We start from the raw sequence: 16,128 nt of genomic DNA on the forward strand, positions 1-16,128 counted from the left end.
TCTACAAAGTTGCACTGCTAGAACTGAATAATTTGTGCTGCAGTTTTTCATTATCTCTTACAGATACAGGATCATGGTCTTTTCTACATGATCCACATAAAAATATCTAGAACCACTAAACAAGATCAATATTTTTTCTGCCATTTTCCTTTTATTTATTTTTGTAAGCATTATCTCTCAACATCCATTTTCTTAAAACCTACTTTTAGAAATTTTAAATCCCGAGTGAGTCATTTTTCCAACTTTTGGGGGACCTTTGCTTTCTTCAGAGTCAGAGGACATGAAAAACCTTGTCCATAAACTGAAAAAAACTCCAGGTCACATATTTTCAGCATCTACTAGAAAGTCAAAGATCTAGGACAGCATATGTAGTCAACTGAAATTATAACTACTGTCTGTAGTTAAATGCACACTAACTACAGTATTTAGCTATCTGGGCCATTTCTTCAAGATTTTAATTCCTGTCCAGTTCACTAAATGAGTCATTCTCTTCCTCTATCCCCCATTTTTATCATACCTGGATGGAAAGTGCCAGTTAATTGTTTGCATGTAATGTGATCATTCATAGTGTACCATTTGAATGACAGCAAGGATAGATGATTACCAACACACAAACAAGCAGTACATGTTTGATAAGATCAGTATAATATGAACATATCCTCTATTTTATTCATATTAGTAAGGATTCTGTCTAAAACATTTGTATTTATTCTAAAGTAGAAGCTAACTTTGAGATGAAGAGAATGAAATAAAATTTACTAAGATAGTAAAAATAAAGTGTAATGAGATGATTCAAATGGACTTGTAGCATTTTAAAATTTCTCAGAGTTAGCATTTTGAATATCAAACCTCATTCTATTATATATGGTCATACAAAGAGGTTAAAGTGATTTTTTACTTGGTGGAATGCCATAACTATAATTTTCTGCTTTTAATATTTTAGCAAAAATAATTTAATTAATGTAATTTGTGTTTTCTGTCCTCAGACTCTTTGTTGAAGAAATTGTTCAAGTTCTTACATAAAACATGGTTGTCTATGCACTTATCAGTCATTTTTACTAGAGGTACATGTGAATTTTCTGCTCATTTTGGACCATATGTGGCAACATTCAATGCAAATTAGTCAAGTGAATTAAATTTATAGAAAAAAACCTATGCTTTTCACTTAAAATCTTACTTCATGTTACATTGAATTAACTTTTTTGAAATGATTCAGGCCAAAATTAACTTTTACATTTTAAGACTTTATACAGGCAATGAAGGAATTGTTATTTTGGAAAACCTTTCTTTTCTTCAAAGTACCTTATAAAGTTTCATTCAAAATCAGTCATACATTATTTATCATTATTTATCATTTTTTCAGTTTTGTTAATATGAGTATCTACAATGCTATTCAAAAATATACATGAATCATTTGTTCTTAATGTTATTCCTTATAAAGAGCTATACTATTTAAATATTTTAGACAATCCTATTTACCACATAAAAAACATTAAAATAACTGTATATACAACTCAAAACTGTAAAAGCGTTAATTATCAGGCATATTCATATATTTAAGAATTAAAAGTTATTCCATTGTTTTTTTGGAGTAAGGCAAGAAAAGGATGGGCTTCTTTTGGAAAAGTGAGACTGGTATTGAATACTACCATAATCAAATTACTTAGTTAACTATATAATTAAGTACATTTTCCTTTGCATGTAATGAACCTGAGGGAAAATATTAAATCAAAATAGTAGCTCTATGAGGGACCAGAGGTCAAATATCAAAATACTTTGCTTAGTAAGAACCATTATAATATCACATTCAATAGTCAACAGATACTTACTGAGTGCAATTGCTTTTGAGGCAACATTTCAGGCACTTGAGGTATATCACTGAACAAGGCGGATGGACATCTCTGCCCTCTTGGGACTTCTATACTAGCAAGAAGAGACAGAATAAAAACCAAACATACTAAGTAAGTAAATAATATAGCCTGTTAGAAGGTGGTAAGTGCTATGAAAGAAGAAAAAGTAGAGCAAGTTAGGTGGGGGGAGGGAAATAAGACTCTAAAATGTAGGGTGTACATTGCAGTGACAAGTAGGGTGCTCAGAGTGGGCAACCCCGTGCAGCAGGTGACAAGTGAAAGAGGTAAAGAAAATTAGACAAGAGGACATATAGGGGAAAGGGTATTCCAGAAAGAAGAAACAGCTAGTGCAAAGGCCATAAGGCAGGAACAGGAATGCCAGTGCCACAAAAGCACAGTGAGTAGAGGAGAGCAGTGTACGAGGTCATGGAAATAACTCGGGCCAGATTTTTTAGGTCAGCAAATATTTCTGTGAAAAGCCCAATGGTAAGTATTTTAGGCTTCGCTACACACAGTCTTTGTTGCCAACAACTCATTTCTACCTATGTAGTACCAAAGCAGCCATAGGTAAAATATAAGTAATGTAAGTGTCTAGGTTCCAATTAACTTCATTTATGGACATCAAAAGTTAAATTTCACATAATTTTCACATATCCTACAGTTAAAAAAAAAACCCCTTTTTTAACCATTGAAAAATGTAATAGTATCCCTAGCTCATGGGTTACTAAAATATGTCAGTGGGCAGATTTGGCATATGGGCCATAGCTGCCAACCCTTTATGTGACATGGTTACCATTGCAAGGATATTGGCCCTTAGGTTCGGTGAAATGGGGTTTCAGTGTGGGGTTTTCAGCAGAACAACAGCATGATAGGTCTTACAATTTCTAAAGATCGCTTGGGTGGCTGTGCTGAGAATAAAAGTTACCGGGCGAGGAAAGAATGAGGAAGACCCGTTAAGAGGTTGATAGGGAATTCCAGGCAAGAGATGACGAAGGCTGAGACCAAGGTGTAGTAGTGGAGGTAGAGAGGAGTGGTCAGATTCCAGACCTGTTTCGAAGGGGGAGCCAGTAGCCATCCTGGCTCTTTATGTACACACAGAGTGCAAAATTACACAGAGGCACAAAAGTTGCCTCCTGAGCAACTGGCAGAAAAAATAAAGACATTAGAACTAGACTAACCTTGATTCAAACCCCATCTCACCATTAATGCGACATCAAAAGAATAACTCTCCCATGCTTAGTTTCCTAAGGGTGAAATGGCGATGATAATATTTATCTCACAGAGCAAGTCAACTGTAGAGAAAATATCAGGTATTCAATGGTAGCACTGCATTATGTGACATGAGTGTCATACACATGTCACAATTAATTCTTCTACCACCCAACAAGGCAGGTTGTGTCACGTCCTCATTGTGGAGAACATGAGCACACACTGCAGTCCTGCCCAGTATCATGCCGGCTGTTCACTGCAGCGCTGAGTTTGAAACTCATTCCACCTGACTCCAGAACCCATGCTGTTAACCACTATGCAGTGCTGCCTCCCTGGAAAAATTATGATTCATTTTTCATAAAACCAGAAACCCACCACCAAATGACTTAACTTTCAGAGCCTAACTTAAAGCTGGATACAGCAGATCAAGGATTACAAAAAGGAAGCAGAAAAACAACAAATACAGCCTGATATTAAGAAAGGAGCTAAACAAGAAGTAAAAGGATTGTAACAAGTATGCACAGGAAAGAAATGTAGGAAAAGAAAATTTTAAGGCAAATAAAACTTTACATCACATTGAGTCTTGATTATCCATGAAGACAATTCTCTTTCATAGGAAAATAGGAAGACACAAATTCAGTCATTCACTGGCTAAGTATTTTAGAGTGCCAAGAACCATCGCTGAAACTCAGAAATACAAGCAAAGAAGCTAGATATGGCATCTGCTCTCTTGTAGAAACCATCATTTGTGATTAAAGGGGTCTATTTTTAGTGGGGTTAAGTGACCCTCAATACCTTTGCAAAAAAAAAGAGAAAAATCAGAATGACAAAAACATAATCCAATCTCCAAAGAGAAGGAGTACAGATATTGAAGTTGCAATAGGAGTTTCGTGTTTGCTAATTGCTTAAAGAGAGGGCTCAGGAGAGTGAAGAAGGGAACACTAAATATTAAACTGAATGGATTCTTACTAGTCGCTTGTCAACTAAAATGACCACCTGTATTAGGGTGCTGCTGTCTCCCAGGCTGTCAGAGCCACGAACATCAGCAGAGACTGAGGGTATCCAGACACAGAGGGGAAAGGAAAAGAGACTAACAAGCATAGTTATAATAAAGAAAAGATTATCTCAGAAGGCATGTACTGGTCAAGGTAAATTTGGTTAATAATGGAAAATATACATACCAATGTAAGAGAACATATGGCAAAAAACTTGAGAATGATATGAAGTATGAAGAAATACACTTGTGAATATTATATATTTTGATTGATTTATAATCAGAATATATGGATCTCTACATGAATATTGACCAAAAGAAGAAAATACGTTGAAGGAGAGAATATCATATCCTCACATCTGAGGCAGCTCTATTGTAGAGATAGCCATTGTGTCAGCTAAGTTCTCTATGTTTCCCTTAAAATCTCAAATCCCGAGCCAGGCATAGCCCCTGCTTTCGGTAATGTCAGTCACCCCCGCACACCTAGCATTGCCTGCTGGCTGGTGACAGTATCTCCTTGATGAGTAGGCCGGGGCCAGTCAGAGGCAGCTCTCCTTTCAGCCTGACAGCTGCATATCCCAGGTGGTCTGACATTTGAGATGGAGGCTGTGGATAAGATTGAAGGTGTTTTAGGAAAGAAGTAGGCTGTGAATAACACCAAGACTTCATCCAGATGGAATCACTCATGAGACAACCTGAGATAGTCTATTACTGCCCATATGTCTTCTAGGTCTCCGAAGGCCAGGCTCCATTGATTTATTAGAAACCCACTATTTATGCTTTTGACTCATCTCACAACAGACTACAGTAAAGGATTTATCAGAGATGCTGCTATTTCTGGCAGCTGTTGGAATTTTATAAGTTCTTTAAATAAAACAGCCTCCATAAATATCCTAGTAAACATCAGGCAATAAAGTAAATATTTGGGGGTGAGATTCAGTTTATTTCCTTTTAATACACACCACCTTTTTACAAGTTTTCTTCTGAGCGCAGCCCCATGGCAAAACCTTTTACAGAACATACTTATTTTAGGTAAATAAATAAATATGTGACTCCAAAGAAGTCAAAATTACTAGATATAGCTATGCTCACAGTATTGCTTAAACACTATTTTTCCCTTGCAGATAAGCCTTGGAAGAATTATTTCATTATTTTACCAGCACAAACAGTTGTTACTAGTGTATCTTATTTATAGATGGTTCTTTGAGGAACTATAGTAATATAGCAAAATATCAGTTATTTCATCACGCTGGTGAATTTAATGAACCTGAAGGTGTGTGTTATTTTAGCACTTGCTGTAGCTCCTGTGAAAACCCAGTGGTGCTAAAATCTGTAAACCTGTCATTGCTTAAGTAATAACCTTGTTAAAAGCATCTTCATTTAACTTACTTTAGCTTCTGCAGGATGTAGGTTTTATTTTATCAGTGCAGAGAGTAGGTGTTTCAAACCCAAACCACTTATTGTAAATATAATTAATTGTAGTTCATTAATTTATTCACAGTGTTATTGCTTTTATTTTAACACTTAGGTTAAATTAAATATTGTCTGGAATCTAGTACCCATTTTCAATTTTTTACAAACTCTTAATTTATATTGAAGTTCTGTGGTTATAAGAATAAATTTTAGTCTGCACCAATGAAAATGTTCATTTTAATTTTTAATACTCCTTTATGTGAGGCACAATGACTCTTCCTCCCCTATACACACTGTAGATTGAAAAAAAAAGCACATTTTTGTTAATCTGCTTGGAATGGATTTGAGTTTATTCTTGCCTTTTAAAATGTGGAGAAAATTGGATATTGATGGTAGGTGTTCAGAATTATCAGTTGATTTCTACAAGAACACATCTACAATTATTGAAATGCTGGCAATAAAAGTGGGAACTCCCTCCTATTTAGAATTATTTATGAAAGGAGAGGAAGAAAGGGAGAGACAGAGACAGAGAGAGTGGATGAAAGAGGACAAAAACTGTAATTTGTATAATTATAGTCTCAAAACAAAAACAAACTTTCTATAATTACCTAGATAGGCCAACAGCAAGGTGTATGATAAAAGCTATATGTTATCAACCACTTTGAAATCCTTGGCTGATTGCAATAATGCAGTCAGTAAATACTGACACATGTTCCATTCATTCTACTACCACATCTAGAAGAACGTTATAAAAGGTGTTGGTGGCCAACCAGCGTTTCATTGCCGAGTGACATTAGTTAAACAGCTACTAGCCTGATAGGTAGATGAAGATTTATACCAAATTTTCTTTCCCCAAAAGGTATCAAGAAAAATGCAGGATAGAAATAGTATAATAGGCCCACTTGGCAATAAATTGAATCTGTCAAGGTGGTTTTATTTCTGAATCCATTATTTTTAATACAACTTTTTTTTGTAAGGTCATGAAATTCCTTGTTTGGTTAAAGTCATGGAAAATTAATAATCAACATGTTCATCTATACAAAAAACCCTCCAATTTAACTTGAATTTTAGTGCTTTAAAGTATAATAACTATCAAACAGATTGACTATTATAATACTCAAGATACCTTTGTAAAATCCCTCCAAATTGTAATCCTGATATTATTTTTTTCTACTCCTCTAATTATAAATGTTGATTTTAAATTTGGGGCTAGAGAGAGTGAGGAGAGGAAACACATCAAGAACTAAGACAATTTCTTGGGTTATTTTCAACATGTAAAATAATAACTTTAAACATTGTTTTCTGTTTAATGATTTTTGTCTTTTAGATGAAGGTTCTTAGAATTATTAACATATAGATTGGTTGAAGTGTGGGTCATTCAAATAATAGTATATTTAAATATGCAGTGAAAAAAGTTTTGAAATTGCATATATACTTTTGCTGTTGTTATTAATCTCTTTTTGTAACATACCTATTACTAAAAACTTTGTTTAGTAATTCAGTTAATGTTTATATGTCTTGAATAAATGACATTTTTAATCAGAATATTAAGCAACCATGTTAATTTTTGTTTTGTCTGACAGTTAGTATAGTTTCTAAATAATAGCCAGACAAGAGATTACACAATTGTATCTTTCAATAATATACACTTTAAATGTACATTAAAGTTAGAAAAATTTAATAAAATTCACACTTATATCAAGGATTTTTTTAATTAAATCTATTGGTTGTTGGTATCTGTGAACTCTTAAGAATAAACACCTGCAGTGTTTTATTATGTAAAAAGGTGGTTTAATTGCATCATATTTATCACAGACGAATCAAGCCCTATTCAGAAGATAATAATGACACGGTAATTGGTTCAGGATGATTCAATATTGTACTAATAATCATAAATACCGCTGTCTTCTGCTTTGATTCAGGGCTGACATGCTAATATAGATTGGATTTAGAGCAATAAATATTAGTGAACTGGATCTAGTATTAATGTCTAGATCCTTGGTTTGGCTATGCCAGCCAGAAACAGGTATAAAACATATGCATCACTTGAAAACATATTTTAAATTACAATATGAATTCAGTCAATGTACTTTATTGGCTTTCCTTAACTATTCATTTCTGAAACCAACATCTTCAATATATGGAGGTGGAAGGGAGTAGAAATAAAGGCATTTCCTTATTTTTCTTGTAAAAACGATCATTTTGGATGAGTAATACTGTTTTTACATTTGATCGAACAAGTTACCATGGATGATGTGACATGATGACCTGGTGGGCAAAATTATTCATGTGCCAGTTATGTAATGAAGGATAAGAAAATCATTCCCATTACACACTGTGTTCAGCAGACACTTGGCGGTTAAACAGGACTATTTCTTAGCCAGTGTGGTGGCAGCCTTTCACTGAGAGCCAAAGGAGAAGGAGGCTCATTATGTAGGAAACAATGATCCTTATTCACTCAACATGGAAACTTGCCTTACAAGTGCACATTGGATGGCTCTGGGCTGGAACAAAAATGGCATATCCCCTGTTATCAATGGAACAGAAACCCAGGATCAACATGCCTGGCTTGGAATGCTGCCTACTGGGGATAGAAATGGATATATTCAGGCATTTGTTTATTTATGATCATTTCTATGGATTGGAGGGGTTGGGGATGTGCTTACTCTCTACCCCTGCTGATCTAGGTCTCTTTTGTGGGAAAAGGTGAGAGGGGCAGCTCACAGGTGCCAATAAAGAATATAACTATGCAATTTTAACTCTGAAGTTATAAGACTGTGCTGGAGACAACTGATTAGATGTGTAATGTTTACCTGGCAATGGAATAATTTTTTTCTATTATTTTAACTAAACATAGGATGATGGCATGTACAAAATCTATGTATAGGACCAAAAGAATGTCATAGGGTATGGAACCATTGCTTCCTGGTGAAGAACCCAAACATAATAATAACGCATTTCCTAAGAATAATAGAGAGGTTGATGAGACCAATGGATCTATAGAGGATTTGGATTATCCCGTTACCTCTCTTGCTTTCGGCTTTTTGTTATTTACAAATTGGGAATTTGAAATGGAATTTACTCTCCAAAGGTCATTATGAAGAAAATGAATATAAAGCTTATCAAATCTATTATTTATACAGATGCTCCAGGATGAGTATTGAGATTCTTTCCCATCATTTATCTCTTTTCTAATTATTTAAAATAATCTTTGAAGGTAGGCATAGAGTGGCGTGATTAATTTCTCATTGCCAAAGTCAGGCAGGAAACACAAGTAGATGAACCGTGTGTTGGAAAAAAAAAAAGAAAAAAAATGCCAGAAAATACTACATCAGTGTCCTTTAAGAGTTTTTGATTAACCCAATGATTCCACTCAAGGGGGCAGGCTTCAACCTGTACTGGTGTTCTCAAATCTTCCCTCTTCATGCAAGGTATGGAAGACACAATTTTCTCAGCATACACTCAGTTGAATCTTTTCTAATGGCATCCACGTTGGTGCTACTTTCTAGGTAGGCATGGAGGGATGTCTTCATCATTCGCAGGAGTCCGGGTTTACTGCCAAAGGCAATGATCCAATTCCACAGGCGAGGGAAATAGATAATTTCAGTTCCCAAATCAGCATTGCATCCAGTAACACCTGAGCAATGAAAATCCTGTGGCGTCTATATTCAAGAGCCAGGAAATTCCATGTGTTTATGGAATCAAGTTCTCTCCTAGGTGGAGTGACTGTTTATTGTTTAGTATCCATGAAAGGAAATCTGCAGTCCAATAGCAGCCAGACGTCACACATTCTCCATGTATCTACGCCCCAGTGGCTCCAGTGCTGAACCAACTGCTCAGGAGTTACAGGGTAACTAATTTACTTGGTCTTATTTCTCCCTGAAACTCTACGTGTAGTTGTGGTTCACTGGTTTAGTGACGTGAATGAAGGGAATTCACTGCACTTCAAATCTCTCATTACACCTTAATTAGGACACCAGCTAGAAATATCAATGTTTTAACAACTGTAGCAGACAAGGTTTCTTTTCCTTCTTTAATCACATATTGTAAAGCAGATTGAAGTACTTTATCAATGTTTTCTTCTTTTGTTTTTTTTCTAGTGAGAATCCGCAGCTAAGTATACTAACATAAAAACTAAGGCTATGATCTTTCCATTTTAATCCTCAGCTCAGTCAGCAACGGAGTAATAAATGATAACAGGAATCATAGAAAATACATTATTAAGGAGTAAAAATGCATAACTATTAAGTTTTTGTCGTGTTGAATTTTGTTTTTTGTGTTTGTGTTTTTTTCTTAACAGAAATTTTGCCACTGAGGCAAATTATACTTTTTTTTTTTTTTTTTTGGTTGTTACTTAGTAAATTTCCAAGTAATTAAAATCTTTTTTCATCATCATTTTGACTTTAGAAACCTGTTTTGGGACCACAAACTACCAGTGTCCTTAACTCGGAGCACCTGAGTAACCTCCCCTGTGAGGTGCAGTTTTGTTGTAGAAAACATCTGAATTCTTGTAACATCTGGACCATAAGTAATAAAAAGCTAGTTTTTAGGTGTTAGCATAACAGTGTGTAGCAAAGGAGGGAGAACATTTTACCTAGTATTTATAATTATTTAAATATTTACCTTCCCCCAAAACAAGGTTACAATAAATTTCTAATTAACAACAAAATAAAATAAACATAACTTTAAAAATACACCTTTAAATCAAAGAAAGAAGACAAACAATACTAAAATTTAATCTGTCCTTTGGGGCAGGAGACAGCTTACAGGTTCTTGTCAGCCAGCTAAATGACAGTCAGAAAAGATCATGTGACTGGGGTCTAAAAACTAATTAATCTCCATAAAGCTGTAAGTGAGGTAGGTAAGATGACTTGAAATCTGATTACATTATTGCATTTAAGGGGAGAAAATGCAGCATGTATTTTTCATGTTGATTTTAACCACCTGAGCCCTTAATGATGTTTTGTACCTTGGAAGAAAAATCATATTTCATCCATATTTTAAAAAGAACTACAAAGATGCTACTGTCAGTATATGATTTACGTATTTGTTGTAAATAATATGAAAATGAATCATGTAGGATGCCTCTGTAAAGTTTTCAAAGAATAAGTAATTCTTTGAAAGGTAGATTCACTGTGAAAAGGAAGCCATAAATCATAAGACTAAAAGAAATTTACAAAGATATTTAAAGGAAATAATAAGTTTACTATTCCCAGCCCTACTTCCATAAAAAGCAAATGATTAGGTAGTATATTTTGGCTATTGGACATTTATGTGCTACATTGTTATTAGTTCTAAAGTTTAAGTCCTATTCAAAATAATTCTGAAAATTGATTAAAGTATCGCATTCTCTACCACTTCCATTATTCTAGTCACACACAACATATGTAAACACTTTGAATGTTAGAAGGAGTGATTCAGAATCCCATGGAACCTTCTTGTATGTTTCACAGCTAATTCTTTTTTTGATTGCTTTAACATTTACGTAAAAGAGACTTCTAAGCAATGGTTCTTTAAATGTGTTCTCCTTTTATCTGCAGCAGAAGAACAGGATTATAGAATAATAATTTGGAACATTATGTCTGGAATGCTGTGAAAATAATCCTTATTAGATTGGAATGAGCCCTGAAGAGAGAGAGAGAGAGAGAAAGAGAGAGAGAGAATGTGTGTGTGTGTGTGTGTGTGTGTGTGTGTGTGTGTGTGTGTGTGTGTGTGTCTTGGGGGGAGGGGAAGTTATGTGTATTTCAGAAAGAAAAAGAGAGAGACAGAGACTTGGAGTTTTATTAATAAACACTATCAATCATAGATTATGTAAATTATATATCTTTAAAAATTTTATTTAAAAAATTGGAAGCACTATATCTGAGTTAAAATACAAGTCAGGGAATTTATTGCTACCAGGTAATCCATTGTATACTGAACACAGAGAGAAGGTGACAGGCAGAATACATTCTCTAGTTTGTTTTATTAAAATTATAATTGTAATTTTTTCATAATAATATTAATGAATGTGTGAGCAGACTGAATCACGAAAATAGAGCACCTCTCATTGAGAATCTGAAAGCATTTTACAAATGAAGGACTTTTTCTACTCTATTTTATGTGAACAAAGCTTTTGTGAGTTAAAGTACATTCAGTATTTTAGGGAAAAGTTATCATTTTTCATCTTGGCAAAAATATGCTAGTCAACTTTTTCCCAGTATGCAAACTTTAGAGGCGTCATAAACGAGAGGTTTGGTTTAAGATTCAGAAGGCAAGAAATATCTTTTGCTCTTCATTTTTCTTTTCTCTAATCATCTTAAGGTGAGCATTCATGTAGTATACAGATAGATGCACACCAAAAGATATATTTGTGTGACAGGAGGGCAGCTAGAATACTCTAGAGTTGTCTGAACCAGGCAGAGTGATGGAAAAGCCACAGGAAGGAAAGGAGAGCTTCAGGAAGGAGAGCTGCTCCCTCTTTTCTGACCTCTGCCTTCACATCCATCTAATCGCCTCTGTATCCCTTCCTATTATCCACTATCTTTCCACTTTGCCCTTTGGGATACAGAGTATGGAAAACATTTTCCCCGACCTGAATAAGCATTTATGAGCAGCTACTTCCTGAGTTCAGTGAATATTTTTAGACCTTAAAAAACATTGTACTTCCTATGAATGATGTTATCAGTTAAAATATTATTACAATTATTTTGGATTAAGTTATCACTGCTTAAATATCCCTGGTTTATATTTCCAATCACTGAAGATTTGAAACCTTAAGAGAATTCTTGCTAATGGGTAACTAGTCAATATCCATGGTTAAAACTGAAAGGAGGTAAAAATGGAAACTACGACACTGTGGAGAATTCTAAAACTTTATGTTAAGAATTTCTAAAATGACCTATATGCAAAATAATTTACAGGAGTATCACTTGAAATTATTTTAAAGAATGTTTAGTGAGAGACCAGGGTATATCTGAGGTATAACACCCTTCTGTTGAACTCTAAATTCTAAGCAGAATTTTGTTCTATTGTGTAATGATGCGCAAAGGCCAGACCATTCCCACCAACTGCACTACAGAAAAATCTTCTGAGCCTATACACCATCAATTCACTTTCCTTACATAATCGAATAGACAAAGCTTGCCACTCAAGATCAAGGAAAACAGGGATGGAAGAGAAAAGATTGAGATTGAGTATTCAAAGAAAAAGCTAATATAATTCTCTGTGCTGATATCTTTCTCCCTCCTTGTTTGTTTACTCTTAATATTACAGAATTGTTAAGCAGTTAAAAAAATTCTGAGATCCAAAAATGTGTCAACATTACAACACGTTGAATTTTTTATCTGCTTTAAAGTGTGCCCTCAAAAGCTTGCTTTTTTGAAGCAGGCATTTGCATAAATGGCTTAAATAGCCAACTCTTCTGCAGTGGTGAACCAAATTTTATTGGGGTTGTGGAATTAGGTTTCTTCTCTTTCTTTTCTTTTTTCACTTCCTTTCTGGCTGACAAGGTGTTTGCTAACATATCTGAAATTCGGATTTAAACTGAGATCTACTTTGACAATTGAGGGACAGATTTACGAAGCACCAAGACTTCTAATTGGTAGTTTGATTTGAGTGTTTGTGTGCCTGTGTTTGTTTTTTTATGTACTTATGTACCTATTTCTACATTCATTCATCCACTTACTTATGGACAGAACATTAGATAAGAATCCACTTTCACGAGAAAGATAGTAGGCAAATTCTCGTTTAACATAAAAGCCACTTCAACTATTAATTAATTATGATTACAGAAAATCCCCATTGTGACAGAACATCATTTAACTTCCAAAAACTAGAAGCAGTGACAGCACACATTTTTATAAAACTCTACTATGTAATAATTTTGTGTAAAGAAAGATTGTCCAAACTGATCTTTGAAAGGAGCTTAAATTACCAATCAAATATACATAACCCATTTCATTTGTTAAGGTCTTGATTTTCTATATTATTTTGGCTTTGTTTTAACAAATACACTTGGCCATAATGAAAATAAACCTGCTGAAGTCTCCGAGGTCTGAGACAAGCTATAACACATTTCTGCACCACGGGGTGGGCTCCTGGGATGCCTACTGAGAAAATGCCTGCCCACTGAGCATGCCCAGACTATTAAAATGAATTGACATGTTAATGCTGACAGGAAAAGAGCACAAGAGAGCTTGCTAAATTACTGCTCAGTCAGGCACTAGGAATTCCTGAGTGGCTAACTCCTGAGCAAAACCCACAGCAAGCACAACAACATCAACAAAACTTTATTGTCAAATGCACCAAAACAAACACTAACAGGGCTGTCATGTTAGTAATCCACCTGCCCATAAATCATATGGATTTTAATCATACCTGCCACCTTAGCCGCTTATCCCCAGAGAAATTGTTTTCTTTTTGCTCCCTCCTTCACTCGCTTTCAATTATCTGGAAGCGGGTTCACGTGTTTATTTATTTATCTAAAGTTCACATACAGTATGCATGCACAAATTTTCTCCAGGGGTCTGGACCAGGCAGATCATAGGAGGATGCAGTGGACCGTAGCAGCTAACAGCTCAGATGAATGTACTCAGTCTCAAAAACCTGCTTTGGACCATGATGACAAGGAAAGGGGAGGACAGAAAGTAATTAGTGTGTGTACAATGATTGATTATGGCTTAATATTCAGGCATTTCACCTTTAGACCACTATAGGTAGACTTAAAGAATGATGAAACAGGAAGTCCTCGTGGTTTTTGAGAAGCAAGGAAGAAAAAAATCTGCTTTTCCACATTTAAGTCATTCGCTTTCGCTTCTGCAGAGGTGGAATAAAGTTTATTCACTTTTAAACACATATGTTTGATCAGTCTATTCACTGCATCTAAGAATTGTTTTAAATCTCAAATATTAAGGTGAGCATAAGAAGTGACTTCTAGCCTTGGGCAGGCAGACAGGAGATGAAAGGAAGCTGCACATTTCAGATGAAATTATCAGTTTTAATAGTCTCACCATTGTGTTGTCTTACTCCCAGGAGCAACTTCAGAAAATAATACCAATTTGGCTACTCAAGGAATAAGTAGTGAACTGCTCATGACCCTTTCTCAGCTCCAGGAGGTGAAAGAGGAGAACAGATGCATTGTGGAGTTCATATCCTTTAGACATAAAAATCATTTTCAGGAGACAACATTGGCCCCAAAATAGATATGTTAGATATGGCAAATTCAGGAGAAAGAAAACTTTCACTTTATTATATCTGTCTGATTCAAGGGTTTTTGCTACTGTGGTGTGTGTGACTGTGTGTGTGTGTAAGTCATGATGGCTTTTTATGCACATTCTGATCTATACTTGCCAAACTGTGTATTAGCTCCATCTCTAGATAGAATCTGTTTAGAACACCCATAGAAATTAAAAGGATCACATGGAGTTTGACATTTTGCAAAATGAAAGAATAATGGATGTATTATATTGCGTGTTTTTTCCTTTTAGTAAAAATGTCTGACCCTTGGGAAGCTTGGCTAGAAGTTCAGAAGTCTGAATCATTTTTCTTCCTCTTTAGGCTCAAAATATATAAGAATGTAATTTTTTCAGCTTCATATTTTCCTTGATATTTCAGTAAATGTGAGATACCCTTCTTGTTCATAAATCATGAACTAAGTAATCGAAGTTCACCCTAAAATAATTTGGTGTCTTTTGACTTTGCATCTTATATCCAAATGCCCAGATAAACAAATCTCCCTGCTCTATTAACTTCTATGTTTGTCTTCTTATAACTGTGACCAAGGACATGCCACAGAACATAAGAAGTATTTGACCTATAACCTCAAGTTTGAAAGAATAAATAATCCATCTCATATTGGATGTAAAATTCTAGTCTTCCCAAATGCCAGGTTATTTATATAAAATAGACACTTAGAATATTTTTGGGTAGAAACTAAATCATCGAGTTACATTTCATATTTTACCATTATATGTCTATATTTTACAGATTGTGATCATGGTTTTTTGTTTTCTATAATCTTCCCTAAAAATTATATTCACTAATCTATTCAACAGTTACTTACTGAGCACCTGATATGTGTCAGGTAGGTGCCAGATCACGGTGTCTTAGGTAAAATACTCCTTAATTGTTTGATAAATTTAATTTAGACAGATCAATCTATATCTATTTATCTATCTATATATCTATCCATCTCATTTCAAAAATATCAACTTTAAAGTCCAAAATTAAACTGAACATGGTTTAGATGAATTAAGGTAACAAAAAATCCATCAATAACTTTTCATGCACCAATAAAAAAATGGCCAAAAAGATTTTGATTACCCAAGTCTGTATTGCTCTATCTGCATCACATGGGTGAGAAGAGAAGGGAGCCCAGGGCAGAACATAGAGCATCACAGAATTGCAAGAAATTCCCAGAAAGGCTGAGAAGGAAGAGTCAGAGAGATTGAAGGAGCTGGGGAGAATGTGAAATGGGAAGAAAATATTTCAAGAAAGAGAATCCAATGCTGTCAAAATGTCAAACAACATAAGGACTGAAAAGGGTTTTCTGGTTTAGTAAGAAGATGTCGTTGATCTGCAGGGGTGGTGGAGTGAAAGCCAGATTGTGGTGGCTTTAGAAACAAATAGAATGAAGTGAAGAAACAACTAGTACAGAAAATTATTTTAAAGAGTTTTTCATTG

At 34.8% G+C, this 16,128-nt stretch overlaps 1 long non-coding RNA gene across 2 annotated transcripts in view; it reads right to left on the reverse strand.

Annotated features, from left to right (window-relative positions):
• The window catches only part of LOC309631158, a 163,096-nt gene that overhangs the window by 50,698 nt on the left and 96,270 nt on the right, over positions 1 to 16,128 (reverse strand). The window contains exon 2 of one of the 2 annotated variants that reach the window (XR_014246110.1): positions 1,830 to 1,923. This is a non-coding gene — a long non-coding RNA (uncharacterized lncRNA). Of the gene's footprint in view, positions 1 to 1,829; positions 16,123 to 16,128 lie in introns of those variants that run through there. The other variant, XR_014246111.1, reaches the window with a different exon arrangement.

The sequence above is a fragment of the Balaenoptera borealis genome (genome assembly GCF_965194805.1).
Source record: "Balaenoptera borealis genome assembly, chromosome: 6".
Classification (NCBI taxonomy): Eukaryota; Metazoa; Chordata; class Mammalia; order Artiodactyla; family Balaenopteridae; genus Balaenoptera; species Balaenoptera borealis.